Source organism: Pteropus medius, unplaced genomic scaffold, assembly GCF_902729225.1.
Source record: "Pteropus medius unplaced genomic scaffold, Ma_sr-lr_union100, whole genome shotgun sequence".
Classification (NCBI taxonomy): Eukaryota; Metazoa; Chordata; class Mammalia; order Chiroptera; family Pteropodidae; genus Pteropus; species Pteropus medius.
The window spans coordinates 10,918,160-10,945,622 of NW_024345601.1; the positions used below are offsets into that span (position 1 = coordinate 10,918,160).

At 37.8% G+C, this 27,463-nt stretch overlaps 1 protein-coding gene across 1 annotated transcript in view; it reads right to left on the reverse strand.

Moving 5' to 3' along the window:
• The window catches only part of SNAP25 (synaptosome associated protein 25), a 77,495-nt gene extending 66,449 nt beyond the window's left edge, over positions 1-11,046 (reverse strand). The window contains exon 1 of the mRNA XM_039874486.1: positions 10,947-11,046. The gene's annotated coding sequence lies outside the window, so the exon portion shown is untranslated. The remainder of the gene's footprint in view (positions 1-10,946) is intronic.
• Positions 11,047-27,463: the final 16,417 nt, after the last annotated feature.

The following is a 27,463-nucleotide window of genomic DNA, read 5'->3' on the forward strand; positions in this document are numbered from 1 at the left end:
CCACTCAAGAGGTTGCTGTAGAAATGAAATACAATACTAGCCACGATAAACAGTAATATAATAACTAGCACATACTAGACACTCAAAAGATAGTGTGGGTTTCAAAAACTTTTCCCAGAAAGCTCTCTTGTCCTGTAAGCCTGTATTTGCAGGAAATCTCCCAAAAGCAGAATTTGAGGTCATTGTTGCAAATAGGGTTGCTTTCCAACTTCGAAGGGGAATCATTCTGTGGATGCAGCTTATGGGTATACATTTTATAGTTCATATAACTTTCAGATTTTATATTCATTGGCTTATGAATAAAGCTAAAGATTTACAATGAAGTGATGCATGTAAGAATCTTGTACCCAAGGCTGGCTGCGGGAAAGCCTATATTTGCACATCTCTGTTTTCACATTGTGTACACATACATGCACACACACAATTTTTAATAAGGAACCCAACCGTCCCCAACAACAGCTACAACAACAACAACAAAAAACCTTAACACAAAGCTGAATACAAAATGAAGCCAACAGATGTAGCTTTAATAATGCTTCACTAAATAGCTTATAGCAAATTTCTTTTTCTTAAGCTAAAGAAAAGCAGGAAATTTTGCAGATCATCTCCTTTAACTCCTTAAGGGCCTTAAAACCCAAGGCATTAAGCAAGAAAGACCGGTGTTTAGTTAAATCATAACCAAGCCTCTTTGGTCTCCAAACATTATCCTGAGAATCACAAGGCCATTCCCAGAGATAATATTCAAAGCCATTTTTAAAATCTCCCCTCAAATAGAAAACTCAAAGGCTATTGACACATTTTCCATTTTACTGTGCCTGCTGCTCAAACTAAAAAAAAAAAAATTGATACCGAGACCTGTTGTTTCTTTAAGCAAACTCAACAGTATAAAGATAAAATGAAGCGTATGGCCCTCACATAACCTATAATAAAGAATATTGGAAAACTGGCATGGCAAGTGACAGATAATGAAATATAATAACAATAGTTCCTTCCTCTGTCCAAGAATGGAGGAGGTAACAGTCCTTCACTAGCATTAGCTCCTTTAGGTCTTATGACAACCATGTGACATATGAATGGCAGCTACTGTTTTCTTTTTACAAATGTGAAAACTGAGGCTCAGTTCGGGTAGGTAAGTTCCAGAGTCACACAACTGAAGTGGCAGAGATAGGCTAAGTATGCAGCCATCTTACTTTTAATCTAGGGCTCAATGATCTTATCTGAATACTTAGATTCTCCTGGTCACATATATAACCATATCTGACTTTTTAGCCCAGAGGACTGAGTTCTTTGGATTTTGCTATCTCATGTTCTACATGTCAGGAGCATGATTTCTATTAGAAGATCTCAATGGATTATGTGCAACTCACTGAAAAACTCATGGAGTGATGGGGAAAAATATGAAATTTGCAGTCAGAAAGACAAGAATTCCAAACTCTTTTAAGGTTGCCATGGAAATTAAATGAGATAATGTATGCCAAGGGTCTAGTGGGGCATGCCACAGGCATTCAATAAGTTAGTTACTTTTTTTCTTCTGGTCATTAAGTAATATCTTCATTCTAAGCTGAGAAAGTAGAGTGCAGAGTAACTGACCAGTGGTTTTAGACTTATTTTGAGACATACTGGGCAAAAAAGAAATGCCAAATTTAATGTTCAGTTGATGATGGCTTATCTTAAAGATAAATGGGTCTATAAAGAAATCGTTACACACGTTTTTTAAAAAAAAGATAAATGAGACTAATTTACCACATCATAGCTAGGTTTATTTTTCTCTCCTAGGCAAGAGAGCATTAGATGTTTGAAAAAAAGGACACTTTCTAAGAATCCAAGTCAATATAGAGAGCTTGTATAGATTGTGCCACTAATTCTAACAAAGCAGTAGAAAATATGTGACCCTGAAGGCAAGAGTTGGCCTAAGCTACCCAACCTATCCTCCTGGGGACTATAAGCTATGTCTAAATGAATGTGGACACTGGCACCGAAAATATTCTTTCCATCTTGGTGAAAAGTAAAGAATTTTAACTGTATTTTATATGTACTAAACAGCTTGGTTTTATATGTGAAATTTACTTAATCATTGAAAGACAATGGTTTTTTTCATCTCTGATTATAAACTTGTGTTTAACAATGCTTTTTCGGAGAATCTTCTAATTCTTCATTAGTATTTTAACCCCTAACTCATAGGTGATATAGCAGCGTCAGAAAAATAAAATGTATGCCAGAGTTTGGCAGATAGTTGGGGTATAATTTTATTCCAACCTTTAGGGTGAATCTTTATTCCGATCATAACATTTGATCAATAAAAGGAGGAATTACTTACAGTGTGTAATTCTTTTCCCTGCAAAGGGGTGGCTGATGTCCCCACTCACTCATTCATTTCCTATATATCTGGCGTGTTATAGATACCTGTTATAGATACTGAGGATTCAAAGTTGGTAAATATATTGCCCTTGCTTTCAAAGATTTTCATGGTCTATTAAGAAAGAGAAATGCATAAGAATATAATTACAAAGCAATGTGATAAACCTTACATGGGAGATGAGAACATTGCTCATTATTAAGAAGAGGTAGACTTCTAAAGTTAGGCGTTGGAGGACTAATATCCGGGGAACTGGTCCTAAATCTTTGAGCCTTGTTTAGTGGTAGAGAGTTTTCAGAGGGGGAGATTGGATTGGCTCAGGAGGTAATGCCATGCAAAAGAAGCTTCTGTTTCTTTCTCTGTCACCCTATTCTTGCACTACTGAGGTGAATGAGTTGGGACTAAGTTTTCCAGCCTAGAAGGTACCATGTTTCTTGAAGCTGAACTGTTTTCCCTATGTGTGGTGGGAAATGGTCTATATAGGCAGAAGTCCCAATAGACGGGGATACTGGAATATAGACATGTATTTAAGGAAATTTTAGTGAAGTCCTAGTTAATTGCCACGTGAATAGAGACAAATTTACACAAGGGCATAACTGAGATTATTTACTAAGTTCCTTGATAGCTGTTTCTTAATATATATTCTGTTTATGATGTAGCAATCTATTTGTGGATACTGACCACTCAGTAGAAAACTTCAATCATTTGCATATTTTGGAAAGAGAACCAATTTTTTTCTAAGTTGAGCTAATGTCTTATATTTCTAAAGGAGATCTCGTGTGATATATGTCTTCTAAAATAATAATACCTCAAAAGAGGGTGCCCAAGAAAATTCACCGAGGGCAGAAACACACCTATTTTACTTACTGCTCTCTCTTTAGTAAGCAGTATAGCATTTTCCTGTATATGACAGGGGCTCAATAAGTATTTGTTGAATGAATGAATTAATGAAGAGTGCCATGGTAACAGATGATTTATGTTTGAAGGATAAAGGACAGTCATCTTGGAATTAGAAAAAGTGGACACATTCAGTAATTTCTCAGGCTTAACTCAGGAACACTATCTTGATTTCTAGTGTTATAGTGAGGTTATAATAGACTTTATCATTAAAAGAAAAATTCACTCCCCAGGACTAATGCATATTGGAAGCATTTGCCAGTGTTCTTTCTAGCAGGGCTTATTGGTATTTATTTCTCTCTTTTCTGTTTATTAATGGAGGAGTCACAGTGTGATTTACCTATAGCTAACTGTCAGATCAACCTTGGACTAACTGCAGGGAAATTTAAGCAATATATTGTTTTGCACTTGTCATCATTATTCTTTGAAATTGTACAAAAGGTGTACATGAGTAAAGGAGATTAGCAATTTTGTCTGAGATTCTCCAAGGAAGAGGAATTCTGTTCAACTTGAAGGACTGTCAGAGCTAAAGAGAGATTTCTCTAAAATAGGAATAAGGCAAGAGAGCAGGGTGATTGGCCTCAGGGGGGCACCTCAGAGGCTTCATTTGCTTACAAGCTGTCATCAGTAAAGGACAAAAAGCACGAATTAAAGCCTGCAGGCATAAAAAGTCATCTCCCAAGTTCAAAATCTGTGACTAGTATGGATATAGGAAGTGATGGGGAAGCTAGAACCAGAGGTTGTATTATAGAACCTACCGTCTAAGCAAGAAAATAACCTTATTCTTCAAGTATAAATTGGACCAGCTTGGAAGACAAGATGAGGTGAGTCAGCAGAAAGTGCAAACAGTCTCAATTTAAGACATGACAATTAGGCATTTTTGGGTAATGGGAACCAAATCAGATCAACACTAACAAAACCCAAATGCAGAAGACAAGGTAAGTGAATTGTTTTAGTTTTCCTTTCACATGGATCAGAATTTGACTTCCTTTTATTAGCTAAAAGGATCAAATATATTTTTTCCAGACCAAAGAAAGCAATCCATGTCTCATGCAGCTGTCATTCAGCATTAATCCGGTACAGGCATTGTAATTCACTTTGAGTTTCACTAGAATGGTTGTTAAGCATTTAAAAGGAAACATTAAAGGAAAATCCTTTAAACAGGATTTTACCCCAACTCTTTTTAGGGTTACAGATATGTTCTAATCATCAGTTGATCACTACTGACGCTAACCTCTGTGAATCAGCAATAAGAAAAACAGGTAGAATCTCCTCTTGTAATATCATACTTTATTTTGAGAAAGATTCTGAAATCTGCAGTAGAAACAGGGTTGAAGCAACAAGAACATGGCTTTCCTGAAACGTATGAATTTAATTCACGTGACTATGAATTTAATTAATATCGTACTGCCAGTTGCTAGCCTCTGAACTTTAAATCTTCCTCCTCTCTTTAAACTCTTTAAACTTCCTCCTCTCCTTAAAGCTGTTTTGAAATGTTATTTTACCACATGCCACACTCATCCTCCAGATTTGATTAGTTTTTGAGCTGGCTACTGATATCATGTGATTCGGGTCATACGAAAATGTTACTTTTTAAGTACTTAAGAGCTCACAGATTCTATGAAAGCTTCTGTTCTCCTTTTTCTGGGTGGCAGATGAAGAAAAAGAAGGAGTGAGGAAATAGCTAATAAATTGCTTTAAGTCAGACAGAGGAGATGATCTAAAGGGGGTCTAGAAAGAAATAAAAAAATAGTTAATTGGATTGAAAAAGAATGATAAAAAGTTTAGGCAGGTTGTAGAAAATAGTCTGTGCCAGACAGCAATAAATCTGATTGAGAAGGATGGGAAATCCCCAAAGCAGTGATGACTCAGATCAGGGCTTTGAAGAAAGAGCCAGGATTTCTTACATCTGACCAGAAAGACTTCAGGAAGATGATGGCAAAGCAATTAGGGAGAAAAAGAGAGAGAGAGGAAGAGAGAGAGAGAGACTGATTGAGGTAGAGGGAAGCTGTGGATTTAATTAATATTACGATGGGGGCAGAAGTCCGGTCAGTTACTAAAGCAGTATTAAGGCAGTGCCAACTGAGACCATTGGGTCAATAGATCCAGACCTATTACCTGGGGTTTTCACACTGATTTAATTGACGTCTGAATGGTAGGAATATTGGAAAACATTAGTCCAGTTCTACCATTCTGCAGATGAAGAAACTGAGTTCAGTAGTGGTTGAATGACTTATTTAAAGATGGCATGATTCCAGAACAGGAAATTACAAGCAGTTGCTTCGGGACTAGACCCAGATTTCCTGACTTCTGATTAGCATCCTTGCCATCGCACCCTGCTGCCAACTGAAGGGGAGAAGACATTGCAAAACAAAAAACAAAAAAAAATCATGTACATTCTCTGTGCCTCATTTGACCAATATGAAAAATGTGTATGATGCAAGAGATAGCATAATATATAGTTAAGAGCTTAGTCTCTAGAGTGAGAGTGACTGCATTTCAATCCTGGCTCTGCTCTGTTATGTTAGGTATGTTTCTTAGCCTCTCTCTGCCTCAGCTTCCCCATTCGTAAAATGGAAATAATAATAGTACCCTGGCTACAAGGTTGTTATGAGGCTTCAGTGAACTAGTACAGGTAAAGCTTTTAGAATTAGTGACTCACTCTTCTTCCCCAACAAGCCTATTCACTGCTTTAGGTATTTGTCCTTTGAAATCAGATTTATGGTTTACTAAATGTGATCTAATATTATATGCAAACTCATATGACCATGGTTTGCATCATTCATTTAGAAATCAGAAACTGCTTGGACTTTTATACTGGGTAAAGTGCTTTGAGATCCTTATTAAGAAAACTTTGTAGAAATGAGTAGCTATAATCATTACAGCAATAATAGCAATTCTGAAGAGTTTATAGTGCGGCCAAGGTTCTCTGGAAATTTCTCTGAAGTCTCTTTCCTCTTGTAAGAATAATTTTTAAAAAAACTCTTTCTCCACTCATCATGTCCTGCTTCCTCAATGCTATGTCGCATCTCCTCCCTCCCTCTTAACTGATACTTGGAAAGCTCTCTGCACTCAGTTTAATACCCACCAGTCTGACCTCTTCCTACAGCATCAAACCTCACTACTTCCAAATTTCCCCCAGGGAGGCAGCTTGAAAATCAAAACTTTATCTTAAGGATGTCTCTTCTGCCAGTGTTTTGGTGAAGAACAGATGAAGATAGTCCCTTGATACTTCAGAGCCAGAATTGAAATAGCAACAAGATTTATGGCTGCAATTGCTATTTCTTCCTCCACACCAAGCCATTGACTATTTCGGTTAAGCAGTTACATCAGGATATGGAATTTTGAAGCTCTGCTGGGAGAGTAAAAGATTAAAAAGGAAATGGGTATAGTTCAGACCCCAAGCTAGCTCTTAAGTGAGGGTAATCAGCAAGGATGGTAGAAAAAGAAATAGGATATAATGCCCACCTCACCTCAGTTGTCCAAAATTTTACCATAGCATCTTTATTTTTTTCAGTTTTAGCCACTTGGGGCTGGTTCTATGTGTCATATGTTGCCTGAAACACACACAGAAAAACTGGTATCTTTTTTTATCCTTCCTGCCAGTGTATCTGACAATGCAAGATACTCAGAGGATGTAAGAGAGTGTTAGGCATGTTTATTATTCAAGTTTACCTTCTGGGGACCTCTCATCACGAGATTCCTGACCCACTTTTCAATCTCTCTGGCAGGTGCTCATCTTGAATAATTTGTTTTAGTCAGTAATGGAAAATTGACGCTTACAATTAACTTCTGGGCGAGATTAGGTCACTCTTCAGGATATAGATAGACTCATCTGTATCCTGAAGAGTGACCATAAAAGATGCCTAAACGAGGGCTGAGTCTTTTTTCTAAATTAATCAACCCTTATGATACCAATTGTTTCTCTCTATTTCTGGAAGAATACAAATTTAATACATTCTGTCAATAGCAATTCCTAGATATTAAAACGTTAATTACTTTGTTATATCAGCTTCTGCTCAGAAATCAACTTTAGAGGATAAAGTACTAAATCCTCAGTTAAGCATTCAAGGCCTTCCACAGAATGCTCCAACTCTCCATTCTAGCATATTTCCCTACACAAACTTCATACTCCACCCAAATGGATGAACATTTTTAGGGTTTGCTGACTATAATTTAGGGTTGCCTAACTTGTAGTTCTGCCTATGATGTAACTTTGAAGACCTCCTTCTCCTCTTTCTCATCTCCAAAAGTCTGCTCAAGTCCTTCCTTTTCTCTCAGATCATTCTAGTCTAATTGTCATACTGCATAACTGTCCTCCTCAGAATTTACATTTCTTAGTTTCAGTCACATTCACTTGGCAAGTAATTATACACTCCCTCATGGTTTTTCTTCTACCGTTTTATTGCATTTTCTTTCTGATATTATTTATTAAATTTTGTTGTTTATTGTTTTCATTAAGATCACTAGCACTAAACTTATTGAGGTCAAAGATGGTATAAGCATGAGACTTTATATCCTCCATGGGGTTTATTTATATATCTGGTGCTCACTGATTGATCAATATTTTCCTATCAGGTTGGTCCCTGCTGACAAGGGATGACACTGCAGAAACGTATCTACTGCTGAGGCTGAAAACAACAATTTTCTTATCTTTATAGCATTATAAAGCAGTTCTGTAATGTAAGAAAAATAGTTTTTTCATAGTGCATCAGCTAAAGAGCAGATTTATCTATTTTATCCTTTATATCTTCTCTCTCAACCTTTTTCTCAAATTATCTCTCATTTCTACTAATCATCAAAACCTACATGTTCTGCTTAAAGGCCAGCTGCCTTGGGAAGAGGTATTACTGGCAAAAACATCAATCTCTGATTGATAAACATTACTCTGGGTTAACACTTAAAGCTTAAGAATATTTTTAGACAAGCTAATTAAGGGGCAGTTTGTATCATTTGTACAAATGTGGTTGTGCATGTTTAACAAAGTAAAAATAAAACTGAATTCTCAGGAGTTTTTACCATGGAGAGGTTCATAAGATTATAAATTGTTTTGTATTCTGAGTGCCAAGGTAGTAATACAGAAAATGCCAGTGAGCAAATAAACAGGTACTATTGGAGGGTCTGTGTGAATGTTTCCTGGTGCATCCCTAGGTACATCTGCTCCTGCCTCCTCTCACTCTATTGCCCTGAATTTTTAAAATTTAAAACTTAAAATAGGTAATCTCTTGATTTTTTCCTGAAGCTTATCAATAATGTAAATGTTAAATTCATACTTTAATTATGTTTTGCTTTAATTTCTCAGTAAGCTATTCTAGAATTAACTCCATAATTATGCACATCACCACTTCCTCCCAGATCTGTGCCCTTTGCCAGCTTCACTGCAGTCTTCTACTTCCGCACCCATCACCCCACCCCCAATCTTCCACTAGCACACAAACCCAGCAGTAATTACTAACGTCCAAGCACGTAATTCCGGCAGCACTAGGCTTTTTCATTTGACGCAACTACGCAGAGAGCTGTCTGGACATGCAGCATAAAGTCAAAGCCTTTTTGAAGACTCATACCCGTCTTTTCTCTCTTCCTCCCATCATTAAACACAGTTGTTTATTTCATCTGCAGATTGCAGTTATAAAAATTTTCCATGCAATTACATACTCTTGGATAATAATTTTGGATCCATATACAATAACAAACTAATATATATTTATATGGAAACACATGGTTTTCCATTAAAATGAAAAACAGTAGGAAATAAATAGCTGGGAATGAAAATACTTCTCTATATAGACAAGGTATTTTAGCACCTCTAGTATATAAATGATTGGAGTTATGATGCACTAAACACAGTCCAAGATCTTATTTTGAGGCTTTTCAGGAGATCATGATAGCATTTTCTCTTATTTAACAATTTCTCAAATAGTAGAATCTTACTTATGACACTGTTTCTCTTATTTAACAGTTACTCAAATAGTAGAATTTTGCTCCTGGTATTTTTATGCAAATTTTATCTACATCGAACAGCTATAAATATCCCTGTGATAATTTGTTCACTTAGAGGCTCTATTTCTCACAGCAGAAAATGGTTAAATTACTTATCACCACCTCAGCAAAATCCCGCAGCGCCATAACAGAAATTGCAGTAGATCTTTAGGTCAGAGTCCAATTCCAGTCTAACTCCATAGTCCTTTTACTAGTATTACTCTGAAGGACACAGTTGGGTTCTGAGAAAGATCAGTCTTAATGTCAAAATCAGAAATGATTACCTGAGATAACCAATGTCCATCGGAAATACTTTCACTTACTCTGAAACCATGGCAAAGAGGGTAAATCTATACCCTATAGGAACTGTAATATTTCTCAAAGTGTATTTTTTGTGGGTCTGTGCTTGGGATCATGCCTAATTATAAGGATGGGAGAGAAGGAAGAGGAAGACAAATTTATTTTTAAAGTTGATTCTTCTTAGTTCAACTTCCTCCATATTTTTATCAAATAGAAATATATATGGAGATATATCATATCTATAAACAGATCATATTGGCATCTTCATGTATACCTCATTCGTGCCTATCTAAGATCTGTAGACAGATCTACTCTGTGTTAAAAACAAAAGCAAACGAAAGCTTTGATATCCTACTGGAGGATAAATGTAGACTTTTTTTTTTTTCAAAATGTGTTTACTTCCTAGCAAAAATGTAAGAAGGTGATACAGAAAATTTCCGCAGGTAGACTTTTATTTTTTTGAAACTATACAGGAGCTGCGAGGATGGGAGCAGGTAATTGCTTGCAAAGGAGCCTCGGTGGGCAGGATTTATTTTTCTTTATTTCTTTTTAACCTACCACGTCTGCTCTGTTAGGAGTCTCTGTGGGATCAAGGTCTCAGGCAATTTGGCCTCTAGCCCTGGAACATCTAGCCCTGGCCGGGCATCTCTGCCGCAGATGCAACGCAGCGGCCGGGACTGCTGTCCGCGGTGCTGAAAGGTCGAAGGTGCCACCGCGGCCCCTCAGTATCGCTGTCCAGGGTACTGAGTGCGGTCCGCCGCAGTCCCCAAGGCGAGCCCACCCCCGCTCTCTACAGGGCCCTCCTAGCCAGCACGACCCGCCTGCCTCCCACCAGCCTGCAGTTGATGTGAAGCAGGCGACATAAATCAAGTCTGTGGGGCATGGAGGCTGCTGTCGCTTCTGCAGCTCAGCTTGCCCAAGGCGGGAACTCCTCCTTCTCTTTTCGTCTCCCCGGCGCCGACACCCTGCCTTCTCCCCAATTCTTCCCTGGGTAATAGCGCCCTAACATCAACAGTCGTAATAATAGGGTTAGAACAACAGGGTTTGTTTATTTTGGTCTACAGGAGAGAAAAAAGCAGCCTAAACATCTCTGAAAACTGCATCGCAAAATGGAAGAGAGGATCCCACTACTGTTTCAAAAGAGTAAGTTATTATTCAGTACGTAACCTTGCGCTTCCTCCGAACCGCACCATCTGCAGCGTCCCCATTCATCCCTTACCTAAGCAGCTCACCTCGAAAATACTTTATAAAGCTCCAAGCGGGAGTCTAGCCAGACGCGCACGTATGGAATACCGCACCCTAGGTGCACAAATACTTGTATTTGCCCAAGCTCACTTGGTCTGTTAGCTGTGGTCCTCTCTGGGTATACAGCCATCCAGAGCCAGAAACAAGACCTGGGGAGTGGGCTCCTTACCTTAGCTTCTCCAGAGGGTGGTGTTCGCCCGGCCCCTGCAGGTTGCAAGTGTGGAGGAGCAGCGGAGCAGAGAGGGAAGGAAAGACAGCGTCTGACCTCCCCGAGGTTTCGTCTTCAATGCAACGTGAGCTCTGCCCTCATCAAAGATGGCCGTCCCTTTTGACGTCAGCAGCTTTTAATAGCCTTCTCCTGGAGGGGCGGGGGGAGGTGTGTTGTGGAGAGGGCGGAGGGAGGACAGGCTGGGGGTGGGAGGGGAGAAGCCACGAGGTGCGGAGATCTTGACTCAGCTCCCTGAGCGCTTTACTGCAAACCTTTATATTTTAGTCTTTTATAATCACGGCAACGGGATGATTCTTATAACTCCATTTTAACACCCGGTCTCGGGCAAACACATTTATCCTACGACTGGTTTTGATATTCTTTATTTGTATATGTGTATATATGTATATCTATGTATGTGTGTATATGTGTGTATGTATAATATATGTATGTATATATGATATATATACAATTATGTATAAAAAATCTTTCTCCTGCTGAGTTGTCTTTGGTTGAGTCATCGAAAGGGAGGGGAAAACAGGAGTAGTAGGAGGCGGGGGCGAGGTGGGGGAAATTTCAGCTGCAACTTCTTTTTTCTAAGAAGAGGGTCCGAAGGGGCATCCCTATTCACCCTCATCAGCCCCATATATGGACAGGCTACGTGTGTTGCTATATTTATGAGTGATTTCTTCATTTTATCAAAGCAGCATCGAGGTCTTGCAGTTCTCACTAAAGTGGTCAGTTGGGAAGAGAGACACGCACATGATATTTTAAAGTACGTCAGAGCAATTATCGCTGAGAGATATCAAATCAGCTGGAGGTGGGAGAGGCGAAGGGAAGGGCAGTTAACCTAAACAGAGTGGGTTTTCTGGAGTTCAAGGCTTAAGAGTTGAGGGTTGTTTGCAGAGGACAAAATAGATAAGACGTTTTCGGTTGAACTTGCCATCAGAGCCTGGGGTTTTATGTTGGATTTCTTTGGAATAATCCACAGAGGCGTGTTCACACTTATAGAACCGCCTAGACTTCCTGCGGGAATGAGGACGGCTGCGAGTTTAACAATCACTGGGACGCTACAAAATTCTGGTGGTCCATTCAGTGCGCAAATCCTGGGTACCAGTCGAGGCTGGCTTGGGGGTCCTCTGATGCTCAAAACAGGGCGTGAGCGAGAAGGGCTACTTTGCTGGTCATGTGACAGGTTAAAAATAAGAATCATAAAGCAGTATTCCTGTCCTTTGTTGTGCATTAGGCGCCAGGGAAGGTGGGGGAGGATATGCAAATGGTTCCTCGGTGGCAGCCTCTCGGATGAGTCACAGGTGTTTGGAAGGCTGTCTCGGGGCTCTCCGAGGGGAGAGCGAGCTGGAAGCGCGTGGGAGGTGGGGGACCTCGGCTGAGGAACTGTTTGTACTTTTCCGGGAAGGATGTGATTAGAAGTCGTGCCTCGCAATGTTGAAACTTGATGGCCTCTTTTAGGCGATGGAAAATCCTTGTCTCCGGTCGGAGAAAACGACGCACCCTCCTCACCCCCTCCCCAACAAGTTTCGGTTTTTAAGTGCACACAAGAGGTGGAGGGGGAGAGGGAGAGAGGGAAGAAGGAAGGGAAAGAGGAAAGGAGGATGGGGGAGGGGAGAGAGAGAGAGAGAGAAGGAGGGAGGAGGAGCGGGAGAGGGGGCGAGAGAGAGGAGAATGAATCTCAGGAAAGGAAAGGAGAAAAGCAGAGTTGTAAAGGGGATGTTTAGAACGAGCAGAGCTGTAAAAATTTAATAAGGGATACTTTAATTAAAATAAGTAAAAGTCATTGTTTCTTAAAGATTGCTTGACCCAAAGGGTATTTTGAAATATTAATGTTTTCAATAATAATTAACTAATAGTGTTTGAATTTTTATTAAAGCTAGATTCCTAAAACAAGGCATGTTGCTAGAATTTGTTTGATTAAATATTTATTAAACATTTAAGATTTTTATACAATACAGAAGAAAATCTGCATGGTCTTTAGACACTTAATTGCCAATAAAACTCCCAGTTATGGTTCTTACTTTCATTATAAAGCACACTGGAAAGTGGCTGGAAGAAGTGGCAACAAATGTAATGTCACTACAAAATTTTTTCTAGCAAGAATTTTTTCTAAAATGTGACACTTTTTAGCATGTGGAAGTTTAGGGGGAATAAGCTAGCAGTGGAGAGAAATAAAACATGTTATGGTCTGCAGACTGAAAGTCATTCAGCAGAAAGTTTTGTGAAGAAATGGAGGAGGTGGAGGATTTTCTGGAATTAAAAAGTAAAAAATGTAGCTACGTCAGTGATGTATTCTCATCCTGCAGGGCAAAAGTTATGCGGCAGTCATAGGGGAAGACTGACTTGATATTCTGAATTTTCAACTGATAATGCCCCACACTGACATCTTTAAAAATTACAGATAAGAAGAGAGAGGCTGAAAATAACCCAGGCTCTACAGGATTATCTCATAGTGGCAGAAGCATTTTCCATTCTCATGTGTTTGTGTTAAAAATGATGCTGTTTGATAGGTTCTGCATCTTGTCCTGGGAAAGAAAGGTAGCAGAGTCTAATTTGAGAAACATAAACATTGAATAAATATAAGTCTATTACGGATAACCAGATAGCCCTAAATGTATTTTTAATATGATAATGAGATTTTTTCCCCTAGGGCTTTTTCCTTGCTTGATTCAAAAAATCCATAGTCATCCTGGCAGATTCATGTTATTCAGCATCTATAAAGGCCTAAATCCCACAGAGAAAGAAGGTGATGAAAAATTTGCTCTGAAATGATTCAGTTACTTTCCTGTGAGTCATTTCTACAAAAAACCAACATGCAGAATAACTAATGCTTAGAAACTCATTCCATGAGTAATGAGAAAATTACCTGCTCTGCTGGATGGATATTTACACTATGCTAATTCAGTCTCTGAAAGCTTTTCTGGTACGCCATGCCCCAAAATATTATAATTTGCAATAGCTCCAAATCCAAGTTATTTAGTTTGTATCTCCCAGGTAAAGTACAAGATTCATGATTCAATCAATAATTACTACTTCATAAAGGATGATAATAAAAGCTTTTATAAAATATCATATGATCTTTCCACAGTCAATTTGCAAGTAGTTTAGAAAGAGCTCAGCTTGGAACTCTCCTCTCCAAGGTCTTCATTTGGGACATGCCTGGCACCCTGTGACAGTATTTAAAAACACTGTGAAGGCACAAGGTTTGGGCACAAAAATGTAAAATTTAACAGATCAACTGTTTGATTCCTTGGTTTGCTTTTCACATGGCTTGTTTGACACTTTCCTTATATGTTCTTTTAACCTTTACCCCAGTCCCCACCGCACTTATATACAGTGACCTAATAATACCTGTCAAAACTTAAATGCTCTTAATCTAAACTCCCCAGTCTGTGCTGTTCCCCAAAGCCACTGAGGTACAGACGTATCCTGTAAGAGGTAGAAAGAGAATCAGAAATATTGGTTCCTGTTTCTGGCTTGCTATGTTAAAAAAAAAATAAGACTAAACACCCAGAATTTCAAATAAAACACTTTGTTCTTTACTAAGAACAGCATCATAGGAAGGACCCAGTGGCTGAGTGCTTCCACATTGCTGTTCCTCAGTACATCAAAATTGCAGACTCTTTCTTACAGATAAATGCATCCTAGGAACTCCCCAATTCTGAAACATGCTTGTGGTCAAGTAGGGAGGAAGAACCTTGGGACAATCAGGGATAGAGAGGAGAAAATAGTAGTCAAATTTAGCAAACCTCAAAAAGGCTCTTTGAAAGGAATTCAGTATTCTTTCAGTAAGTATTTTAAGAATTTTATTAGCTCTGTAACCTCTCTGTACCTCAGTTATCTCCTAGGTAAAATGGGAACAATAATTAAAACCAACTCTCAAGGAAATTGTGAAGCGCTTAGAATCATCATGTCTGGCACTATGAAGTATTGGTTAAATAAATCTATTGATTGATGAAATTTTAAATTTTCTTTAAGTAATGATATGTAACTCTGCTTTAATATGGAGGGTTGATTTTTTTTTTTTCATTAGCTACTAACTAAATATGAATCATTTCATGGATCTGGGCCTTGGTTTCATCATCTGCACTAATTCATTAATTTAGAGAATGTGCATGTGTGTGTGTGTGTGTGTGTGTCTGTGTGTGTATGTGTGTACATGCACATGCACATACGCACATTCTCTCTCCCCTGCCACTTCATTCATATATATATATATATATATATATATATATATATATATATATATGCAAAGAGATTTATTAAGCTGGAGACTTATGAAAGCTAATGATGGTATAGGTCCAGTCCAATGGCCAGCAGGCTCAAGTCCCAGGAAGAGCAATTGTTTCACTTTGAATCTGAAGGCAGGAAAGTGACAGTGTCCCAGTTTAAATACAGTCAGGCAAAAGTAATTCTCTTTTGCTCCAAGGATAATCAGGCTTTTCGTCTATTTAGGACTTTGAGCTGATTGGATGAGGCCCACCACATTAGGGAGGGCAATCTGCTTTTCTCAGTCTACTGCTTTAAATATTAATCTGATCCAAAAACACCCCTACAAAAACACCAAGAATAATGTTTGATCAAATAGCTAGGCACTTAGCCCAGTCAAACTGACATAAGATTATAGCTAACCTCTTTATAGCTAACCTCTCTACTTCAACACATCGTGGTTTGTGCATGATTTTTTTTTTCATTAGAAGCTTTAGGGTCACATTTCTAATAGGATGAGTCTATGGACCAATGACCACAAGGTTTGGTTGAGGTGAATTCTAAGAGAGGGATCTAGGCTGGCAAGATGATTACCTGAGGTAAACTAAAGCAATATATTCAAAGGAAAAGAGTGCCAAGTACAATCAAGGAGGGACCTCACAGATCAATACTAAATAAGGAGTACAAATAAAAATTGAGTCACAAGTTGCACTCAAAATATATTGAGAGAGTGAGCCAGAAGTCAGAACAGAAAAAACAGTGGCCATTTTGACCACTGTTTTTGAGGGAATGATATGAAGTCTTAAGTAGAAATTGATTCCGAGAGCCAGGAACTCTGGCAAGGAAAATCAGGTTGAGATGAGTTGAGGTGACTAATTCAGGATGTGGCTGGAGAATAGAGCAAGAATATCTGGGACCATTCTATTAGTGTTGGCCATGAAGTTCTTCCAGCTGACAGGCACCAGTCTGGGCATGCTAATATTTCACCAGATATTATCAATGATCTCTTGGTCATATCCAATGGGTATCTATCTTTCTTAACCTCTGGTCTCACCTGACACTCTGTACCATTCATTCCATTTCTTAAAGTGCTTTATCAAGTGCCTTCACCTCTGTTTCTCTCCCTTTTTTATTGGCTCCTTATTTCCATAGTAGATAGATTGAAGCAGAAAAATTGTGGTGCTCAGCAGATTAACCTGGACATTTCCCTGAGTACCACACAAGCCCTCATATGTCCAAGGAATATGTTCTGACTCTTCACCATGAAAACTTCTGTACTCTAAGCCAAAGAGAAGACTGTTGAACAGCTCACGTTGGCATAGCCCTGTACAAATTGTAAAGCACTGTCATACACATGATCTCATTTTATTCTCTGAGATAGGTATAAAGGTAAAAAAGAATTTTGATTGATTTGTCAGACTCCCATACTGACCATGGTACATTAAGAGAATCCAATGTCCTATTCCTCCCTTCACATGTTGTCTTAAAAAGACCTAACCTATGCTCTTGAGTTTAACCATCATATATATGTGTATGACTGTTAATTTTATATTCCCAGTCCCATCTTCTCTCATGAGCTTCAGAGTCGTATTCCTAGCTTCTTACTGAATACTCTCATCTGAAGGATCAAAGACATCTCAATCTGAGCATATTTATGTATCAGTCAATTTGCTCTACTCTTCTTCTCTTCTTATATTCTTAATTAACAGTCTCAACAGGTGTCCTCCTTACTAAACTAGCCCTCAGAAGCATCTTCGTTTTATTTGTTCTCCTTTTCTGGTTTTTCTTCATCTCTATACACTCATTTCTTGGTGATTTTATCCAATTCTAGAACCTAAAATAGCATCTTTGTGTAATATTCTCGTATTTATAGATTCAGCCCTGATTTATCTCCTGAACTCCAGCCTGTATATCCAACTTCTTACTCAATACCTGCACTTAACTATAAAGCAAATATATATAACCTAGCATGTTTGAAGTAGAATTTGAGACTTTTAACTCCAAAATGGCTCCCCTCCCCAGTGTTAACTATATTAGTAACCAGCAACTACATTCACCTAGTTCCTCAGGGTGAAAATTTATTTCACTCATCTTTTTCACATGCACATCTAATCTATAAGCAAATATTGCTCTACTTTCAACACATTTTCTAAATCCAGCTACTTCTCAACCTTCCACAAATCTTTAGTTTAAACTACTATCATCTCTCACTTGGGCTATAAAAGTAGCCTCCGAATTTGTCCCTTAGCCCCTATTTCTCCATATAGCTGCCATTATAATACTTTTAAAAGACAAGTCTTTCTCAAAACTGTTTAATGGCTCCTATAGCACTTAGAAGTCCTTCTCTTAACCTACAAAATCAGGCTCCTAGTCATCTCTTCAAATTCATTCCCCAACACTCTCCTTCTGCTTATCTCCATTACAATCACATTGCCCTTCTCGTTGTTCATTGTACAGTCAAGCTCACTCTCACCTCAGGATCTTTGTGTGTGTTATTACCTTTACCTGAAACACTGTTTCCCAGGCTTTTCATGTCTCACTTTCTCAAATGCTACTTATTCAAAGGAGCCTTCTCTGATAATCCAAACTAGCTAAACTTGATAACTTCTAATTCACTATCATTCTCTATTCTCTTAACCTGAATTATTTTTCTTCATAGCACTTTCTCCTCTTGAGATTATATATTTGTTTATATTTTTATCTATGTCTTATTTCCAAGAGGCAACAATTTTCAATGACATTAGCTTTTCCCTTGGGTAAATTATTTTTTGTGTGTGTTTCTAAATAATATGCAGACATTGCTAATTCTTGATTTATAAAGTAGATTATCATTTAACTTCCTGTTATGGTCAATGATAACCAAGCTCTCTTATATCACTTTTTCCTCTCCCCATCCTCTCAATACCAGAACTTTTTGTTAAATAATCACTCAGCCATTAATATGACTAGGTAAGTACTGTTTGCTAACAAGTTAATACCACCACACAATGAATATGCTTCTTCTTTTGATTAATTTGCCATTTTCCTTGGGGAAGATTTTAAGGGCCTCCACAGAGGAGAAAAGAATGGTTGCTTACAAATAAACGTGAATCGCGTCAACATCAGACTTCTCATCAGCAAATCCAGATGATAGAGGTCAATGGAATAAGTCTTCAAACGGAAGAAAAATAAACTTTAGTCTATAAATCTATACCGAGCCAGAATGTTAATAAGAAATGAAAGACAAAATAATTTCCAGACATACATAGACTCAGGAAGTTTACTCCTTATGCACTCTGTATGCAAATAAAAGCATTTTCTGAGGAATGTACCCCAACAATATAACTACTTACAAAAGAATCTACAAAATATAGGAAGACTAGGGATCTAGTAAATATTGGAACTAATATAGAATTTCTTTCCTAGGATCAAAGCTAGGAAACAAGTATAAAAATAAATCAGTTCAAATTAGATCATTTAACAAATAGTGTAATTTAAAAGGTAGATGATCCTAGTATTAGGCTGACAAATGGCATAGACATCTAACAGCAATAAAAATAAAAGAGTCTTATGAATCCCAGGAAAAACAGAAGCTATACCACACATTTTTTGGTTCAAATATGACAAAATTTTTAGCAATTTTTGATGGAGCTTAAGGAAAGATCTTCCAGTTGTTCTTTCCCTTTGATTATTTGTGTGTGTGTGTGTGTGTGTGTGTGTGTGTGTGTGTGTAAAGATTTAGTGCCATAGGAATATTTAAAAACTCACTACTCTACCTTATTCTACAGTGAATAGTATTTATATAATCATAATGCTGTAAATGCTATTTATTGATTTTCAAAGTTTGTAATCAAGCTGTAGATCAAGCACAAAAGACAATTATCTTTACCTAACAGAATCTAAATGGTATAAGGCCTAACATGTAAAAGTGGTGGTAGAACTGTCATAATGTGGTAGTTAAAGGAAGGGACTGAGGAGCGTACAAGGTGAACAGGTGTTAGTTAATGTACAAGCCTTAATTTACTAATTTTATGTAGTAAAGAGTTAAGAAAATCAGTATAAAATTGATAAAAGAAAATTAAAGCTTAATCATATTATATGGTTACATATAAAGTTATATATAAAATTATAAAATTAACAGGAAACCAAAAATTAATATAAGTAACAAAGATTGGTGTTAGAATAATGAAGAAAGAGCCAATTAGATTATGTTCTAATATTTTATTTATTTATTTTTTTTATTTTTTATTTTTTATATTTTTATTTTTTCGATTATAGTTGATATAAAATATTATATTAATTTCAGGTGTACAATACAGTGATTAGACATTTACATAAGTTATTTAATTTATGAAGTGATCATCCCGATAAATGTACCCATCTGACAACATACATAGTTATTACAATACTACTGTTTATATTCCCCATGTTATACTCTGTATCCCCATGACTATTTTGTAATTACCAACTTGTACCTCTTAATCCCTTTCTTCCTTACCCATTCTCCATCCTCCATTCTGACAACCATCGAAATGCTCTCTGTAAATATGTTTCTGTTGTTTGTTTGTTTATCTTCTTCTCTAGATTCCACATATGGCATTTGTCTTTCTCTGTCTGATTTCCTCCACTCAGCACAATACACTCTAGGTCCATCCATGTTGTTGCAGATGGTAAGATTTCATTCTTTCTTATGGCTGAGTAATATCCCACTGTATATATCTACCACCTCTTTATTCATTTATCTATTGATGGACACCCAGGTGTCCTCCTTATCTTGGTTATTGTAAATAATGCTGCAATGAAAATATGGATTCATATGTCCCTTCAAAGTAATGTTTTGGGTTTCTATGGATAAATCTTCAGAAGTAGGATTACTGAGTCTTTCTTTGTGTCTTGTTACAGCCTTTGTTTTAAAGTCTCTTTTGTCTGATATAAGTGTTGCTACCCCAGCTGTTTTTTGTTTGTTTCCATTTTCCTGCAACATCTTTTTTCATCCCTTTACTTGCTGTCTGTATATGTTTTTCAATCTGAAGAGAGTCTTTTGTAAGCAGCATATGTGAGCGTCTTGTTTTCTTATCCATTCAGCCACCCTGTCATTTGATTAGAACATTTTATCCATTTATACTTAAAGTGATTATTGCTAGATATGTAGTTATTGCCATTTTATTATCATATTTTTAAATCTATTTTTTCTTTTTCCTTCTTCTTCTTAAAGAAGTCACTCTATAGCATTTCTTATAATACTGGCTTAGTGATGATGAACTCCTTTAGCTTTGTTTTGTCTGGGAAGCTCTTTATCTGTCCTTCACTTCTGAACGATAGCTTTGCTGGGTAGAGTAATCATGGTTGCAGTTCCTCACTCTTCCTCACTTTGAATATTTCCTGTCAATCCCTCTGGCATGCAAAGTTTCTGTTGAGAAATCAGCTGATAGTCTTATGAGAGCTCCCTTATAGGTAACTAACTGCTTTTCTCTTGCTGCTTCTAAGATTCTCTGTCTTTAATGTTTGGCATTTTAATTATGATGTGTCTTGTAGGCCTCTTTGAGTTCATCTTGTTTGGAACTCTGTGCTTCCTGAGCTAGTATGTCTACTTCCTTCACCAGGTTAGGGAAGTTTTCCGTCATTATTTCTTCAAATAAGTTTTCAATTCCTTGCTCTGTCTCTTCTTCTCGTATTCCTATGATGCAAATGTTGGTATGCTTGATGTTGTCCCAGAGACCCCCTAAAACTATCCTAATTTTTTTGGATTCTTTTTCCTTGTTGCTGTTCTGATTGGGTGTTTTCTGATGCTTTATCTTTTAAATTGCTAATTTGGTCCTCAGCTTTATCTAATCTACTGTTGACTCCTCCTAAAGTATTCTTCATTTCAGTTATCGTTTTCTTCATTTCTGACTGGTTCTTTTTTATGTTTCTATCTCCACTTTATGTTTTCTATTTTTTTGTTAAAGTTCTCACTGAGTTCCTCTACTCTTCCCTTAAATTCATTGAGCATCTTTATAACAGTGTTTTGATCTCTGCATCTGATAGATTGCTTGTCTAAATTTTGTTTAGTTCTTTTTCTGGAGCTTTGTTCTCTTCTTTTTTTTGGGACATGTTTCTTTGTCTTCCCATTTTGGCTGCCTACTTGAGTTTGTTTCTATGTATTAGGTAGGGCTCCTATATCTCCCCATCTTAGTAGAGTAGCCTTAAGTAGTAGGTGTCCTGTGGGGCCCAGGGGCGCAGTCTTCCCTGGTTACCTGAGCCAGGTGCCCCAGGTATATCCCTTGTTTGGGTTGTGTGTGCCCTCATATTGTAGATTAGCCTTGGTTACTGTTTGCTAATCAATGGAAGGGATTGACCCTTGGGCTGATTGGTTGTGATGCCTGGCTATAACCAGTGGAGGACCCGTTGTGTAGGGGCTGACCTTACAGAGCAGGATTTGCTTTAGTGGGGCTTTAGTGTCTGCCCTTGGCTATATTGTCCTCAGATGTGACCCTGGGTGGTGCTAAGGCTTAGATTGAAGCTGCCTACTGGGCATGTAGGCCAGGGCCTCCTGGGAGGGGCCCTGCAACAGGCCAAGTTCAGCTGCAGCTGAATTTGTAGTGCTCTGCCTGGGCCACATGACATGAGCCACCAAGCAATCCACAGATGGCCGCCACCCACACTGGGCTTGGAAGTGCCTTGAGAGGCCAATTCTCAAACTAAGGCTGGCTGTCACCTGTGCTGGGTTTGGGACTGCTCAGCAAGAGGTATGGGGCACGCTGAGGCCAGATGCTGTTTGTTTAGGTTTTGTGAACCTTTGAGAGATTTTAGGAAAGTCTGTTGCATGAGCGAAGACAGGCCATTTATATGGAAAATCCATTGGAAGAGGCTTGAGTGGGTCCACAGGTTGGGAGAGATAGGTTTTCAGGGAATCACCAGGGCAGGGAGATTCAGACACGGTGGCCGCCTGAGTCTTCAAGCCAGGCAGAGGAGAGTTCAACAAAGGAACAATGCCCTCTGCCAGCACTTCTGTCTAGGAGAAAGTTGCCCCTCCAGCCCTTGCCCTGAAGTCAAATAATTCAGTTCCTCCCCATATGTCCCTGGCACCTTCTGAACTGCTGCCCCAGCACTGGAGCTCAGAGAGAGTGAGTCCATCAATGGTAAGTCTGCATGGGGCTCTTTAAGAGGAGTCTCCCAGCCATCCGTCTCACTCAGCCACAATCTCTGTTAGTTTTCATAACCAGAGGTTGTAGGGATTTCTGTTCCCAGCAGTGGAACCCTGGGCTGGGGATCCCAGAGCCAGGACTTCTCACTTCTCTGGGGAGACCTCTGCAGGTAAGATATTTCTTCTGATTCTCAACCACCACATGCGAGTGTAGGACCAGCCCATTTTGTGTCCCTGTCCCTCCTACCTGTCTCAAAGTGGCCTCTTCTGTGTGTCCCTAGTAGTAGGACTTTTGTTAGGCTGGATTTCAGGTAACTTCCAATGATGGCTATTCTGTAGTTTAGTTGTAACTTTAACGTGGTTGTGAGAGGAGGCAAGCACAGCATTTACCTACTCTGCTATCTTGACTGGAACCTCTAATCTTTGATAAGAGAGATTTAATACATATTAGTCAAAGTTAGCAAATCAAGAAATAGAAAATTAAGGTTATAAATACCAAGAACTTAAAACTGAAATATTTAAAAATGTCACTTAGGATAAGAATAAAGACTAAAATGTGTGGTTTTATTTTTTAAAAAAATTATGTAACTGTATAACTCTTTTTTAAAAGAATGGAAATATTGAAATTATTTCAAAATGCTTTTAAGCAGACACTGCTGATTCAGGTAGGCTGTAATGTTTACCTGCAATGTTTATCTAATAATACCTTGGCAATTCTAAAAACTTACTTGTTTATTCTATCAAAACGACATCCACTTTTTATGGTGGATAAAAAAAATTTTCCCTAAAATATATTTGTTTTTCTAGTCAATGCTAAGGACAGAGTCTGGATTAAAATTGAAAGTGAGATAGGAGAGCTGATATCTGGGAAGGAAGCCTGTTGGAGACCACATTTTAGGGGTAAAATTGTGATAATGGGAGAGCCACTTTTGGAATGATGGAGTAAGGAATTCCAAAACTGTTTCTCTGTAAAAGCAATGAAAGCACTGGCAAAAATTGTCAAAATCATATTTTTCTAAGAACTCTGGAAATTAACCAAAGGTTTGCAACAATCTGAGGAGCATTTTACGAGAAAAAAGTCTGAAGCTATGTAAGAACAGCAAACTTTGTGGTATTTGACTTTCCATATTCCCATCCTCTTCTTTCCGGTTCCATAGTAACTTTGCAACCAGGAGCCTAGAAGCCAAGGGAGAGGGACATAATTTGTTTGGAGCTCCCCAGAATCCCCATCCAGAGAGAACTGTGACTAGCTGACCTGTTTGAAAGTTTTCTGGAAACTATCACTATTAGGGCTTGTCTTTATTTGATATGACTCAGAACTCAATCAGTGTGAACAGTGTTTTCTCAGGGCATTTGTCAAAATCAATCAACAGCAAATGTTTAATATAGCAGCTGCCTGAGGCAGTGATAACAGTTGGGGCAAACAAGAGGCTGACCAAAAAACTTAAAAGGAAATGCTGAGAAATGAGATGTTCATAGGGGCTTTAAAAAGCTCTAATACATTTCTGGGAACCTAGAAGATTATGTACATGTATAGGGCTGTGTGCGTATCTAGGAAAGATCTGAGAAGACCCAGTTCTCTGCATGACCTTGAGACTCAGCATAAGCAGGAAGCAAAGGCTAAAGCAGTGTTGTAAACTCCTTGCCAGAGTGTCGAAACACTATCTTAACACAGAGACAGTTTTTCTGCAGATTATGAGAATTATTGGTGCAAGGCATTTAAAGAAATCCATCCATTCATTAGCTGATCATTAAGCTGAGCAGATGCTTCAGGTTCTTAATTAGGAATTTAATATTAAGCAAAACTATCCTTAAAAAAAAAAGGAGAAATTAAGACATCCTAGATTAAAACAAAAACAAATGGGAAGATTTGTTGCTAGCAGAGCTGCCTTATAAGAAACACAAAAGGGAAAGCCTCAGCTGAAACGAAGGGACACTAGACAGTGACTCTAATCCACATGAAGAAATAAACAGCATGGGTAAAGGTAGATACATAATTAAATATAAAAGTCAGTATTATTGTATATTTTTTTGTTTGTAACTTTTTTCTTCTACTGATTGAGAAGACAACTATATAAATCAACAATATGAAACTGTTGATGGGTTTAAAATGTATAAAGATGTAATTTATATGACAGTGATAGCACAAAGGTAGAGAGAGGGAATGGCGGTATATCAGTGCAAAATTTCTGCATAATATCAAAATCAAGTTTCAATATTAACTAATATTAATTGGCATTAATCAGTATTCATCTGAACTAGACTTTTTAAATATGTTAATTGTAATTTCCAGGGCAACCATTATGGAAATAACTGGAAAAACAAAGTAAAAGCAAAAAGGTAAGAAAATTAAAATGGTACATTAGAAAATATCTATTTAATACAAAGGAAGGAAGCAATAGAGGAATAGAGGGAAAAGACATGATATATTGAAAACAAGTAGCAGAAAGGCAGACATAAATCCTACCTTATCAGTTATAGTAAATGTAAATGGTAAAATACTCTAATCAAAAGGCAGAGATTAGTCAAATGAGTTTTTTAAAAAAATCCACGATCCACTGTATGCTGTCTGCAGGAGACCCAGTTTATAGTCAAAGACACAAATAGGTTGAAAGCAAAAAGATGAAAAAAGATAAACAATGTAAGCAACCAAAACAGAATTGGAGTGAGTTACTAACAACAGACAAAAGAGATTTTCAGACAAAAATTGTTACTAGAGACAAAGAAGGACATTTTATAATTATAAAGGTGTTAACTGATCAAGAAGACATAATAATTACATATATATTTTTTTCCCCCAACAGCAGAGCCCCAAACTGACAGATTGAAGGGAAAAAAAAGACAATTTAACGATAATAGCTGGAGACTTCAACACTTCAGTTTCAATATAGGTAGAAAACCTACATTGAAGATCAACAAGGATAGAAGACTTGCATAACTCTAAAACACACTAAACCTAATAGATATCTGTAGAACACTCTACCCAACAACATATATATTCTTCTTAAGTGCTTATCAGCTTCTCCTCTGTGCATATATGTCCAAATCTCTCTCTGCCTCCCTTTTATAAGGATATGTAGAACCTGATTTTATTTAGGTCTCACTACATATGATCTAAGATAATCTCTTCATCTCAAGGTCCTTAACTTGATCACATCTGCAAGAACTCTTTTATAAATAAAATAATGTTTATAGGTTCCAAGAATTAGAACTTGATATTTTGGGGGACATTATTCAGCCTACTAAAGGGAACTTTTACAAACCCTGATGCTTGGATACGAGAAATTCTGATTTAATTGGATTGAAGTGGACTCTGGACATTGATAATGTTTTTAAAGCTTTCCAAGTATATTCAATGTTTTAAACTCCTGTTGTGAGTAAGCCATAGATAAACTGATGAACAGGAGTTATCTTTTTTGTTTCTTTTCAGTCCTTTCCATCTACTTAATCCTTTTTATCAAATTCTCTCCTCCTTTCAAGAAGCCCTAGTGGAGCTAACCTGCTGCCTCAAGTAGCTTCTACTAAGAATAGATTATTAGGTAACTAATTCATATTAAATTCTATTAAATTAATTTCTATTCACCATGCTAAAAAATGAAAGTTATTAAAAAAAAACGGAGTAAGACAGGATTTCAGACATATTGCCTGGTAGTTAAAGAAATCTCATGGGAAGAAAGAACTTCTGGTATAAGAGAGCTGCAGTATACCACAGAAATAACCCCAGGCATGGAGTCAGGATTTATTTTTATTTGACAAACATACATCAAATGTTATAGGTTGCTGGTGTAGCTCTAGACACTTTACATATTTAACTGTCTACAACTTCATGAGCTTTGAACTATTGAAATGCCCATTGAACATATGAGTAAACTAAGGCATGGTACCCTAAGTGGACCCAGGCAACCCAGTTCCAGAGCACAAGTACCCAAACACTACCCTCTGTTTTTTTGTACTTCTTAGCTTTACTGTTGTATCTTCTCATTCCTGTTCTGCTGTGTCTGTACTGTGTGGCTTTTTGAAAACCTCTTAATCTCTCTGGGCTTGTTTTCTCATCTTTAAAATAAAAAACTATTGAAGGTGGATGTCATGCCACACACAGGATCTAACCAATTGTGTTTTGACTGCTAGGAGCACTCTTTCATTTTTCTGTCCCCTATTTTTAATGTTAAAACTGTATGCTGGTCTGTCACGGTGTGAGCCAGAGACCCCAAAACATGAGTGCCTTAGAAAGCCCATGCTGGAGTAAATCTCTGAAACATTCTGATCAGTTTATTTCATAGATGAGGAAACAGACAGAGGAAGAACTGTAGGGCCAGTCTTTCAACTCCCAGGCAATAACTTTTTTATGATAAATGTTTTAGAACAGCACTTCTCAACTTGTGTACATGAACCACCTGAGAATTTGTTAAAATGCAAGTTCTGATTCAGCAGGTCTGAGGTGGTATCTAAGATCCTGCATTTCTAACAAGCTCCTAGGTGATGCTGTTGCTGCTGGTCCACACTCCGAGTAGTGAGGTTCTAGATAGAACCCAGTACTTCATATCCATGTTACTATGTCTCCCCAAATCTTAGGGACATGCCCAGGATTATCTTATGAAAACCCATTAGACTTAAGACTTATGGCAGCAAATACAGTTACAAACATTTTGGAATTTAGAAGATGGAAAATGACCATGTCATGCATGATGTGAAATGGAAAAAAGACTGGTAGCTGAGCTGAGGGTCAGCAAGTTGAAACATGGGGCATCTTTATTCCATCATAACATGTATATTAGAACTATCTTGCTTCAAGTTATAGAAATCTAAATCATAATAACTGAGGTGAAAAGGGAACATAATAGTTCACATCATTAAAAAGTCTTGGGTCAGTTCCGGCTTCAATCAAGTTCAAATTCAGGTATTCATACAATGTCATTGGAAATTTATCTCTTGTCATCTGTGTGTTGACTTCATTCTCAGATGAACTCCACCAGCTGTGGTCAATAGCAGAAAAAAAAAATGCCACTTTCCCAGTAGTAGGAAATCCTGACTACTTTTTTCATTGGCCAGGCCTGTGTCATGTTATCCTCCCACATCCAATCACTGTGGCTGGAAGTTTGTCAAGCTCTAATTGGCTAGCCTGAGTCAGAATCATGATAAGTCCCATCCAAAA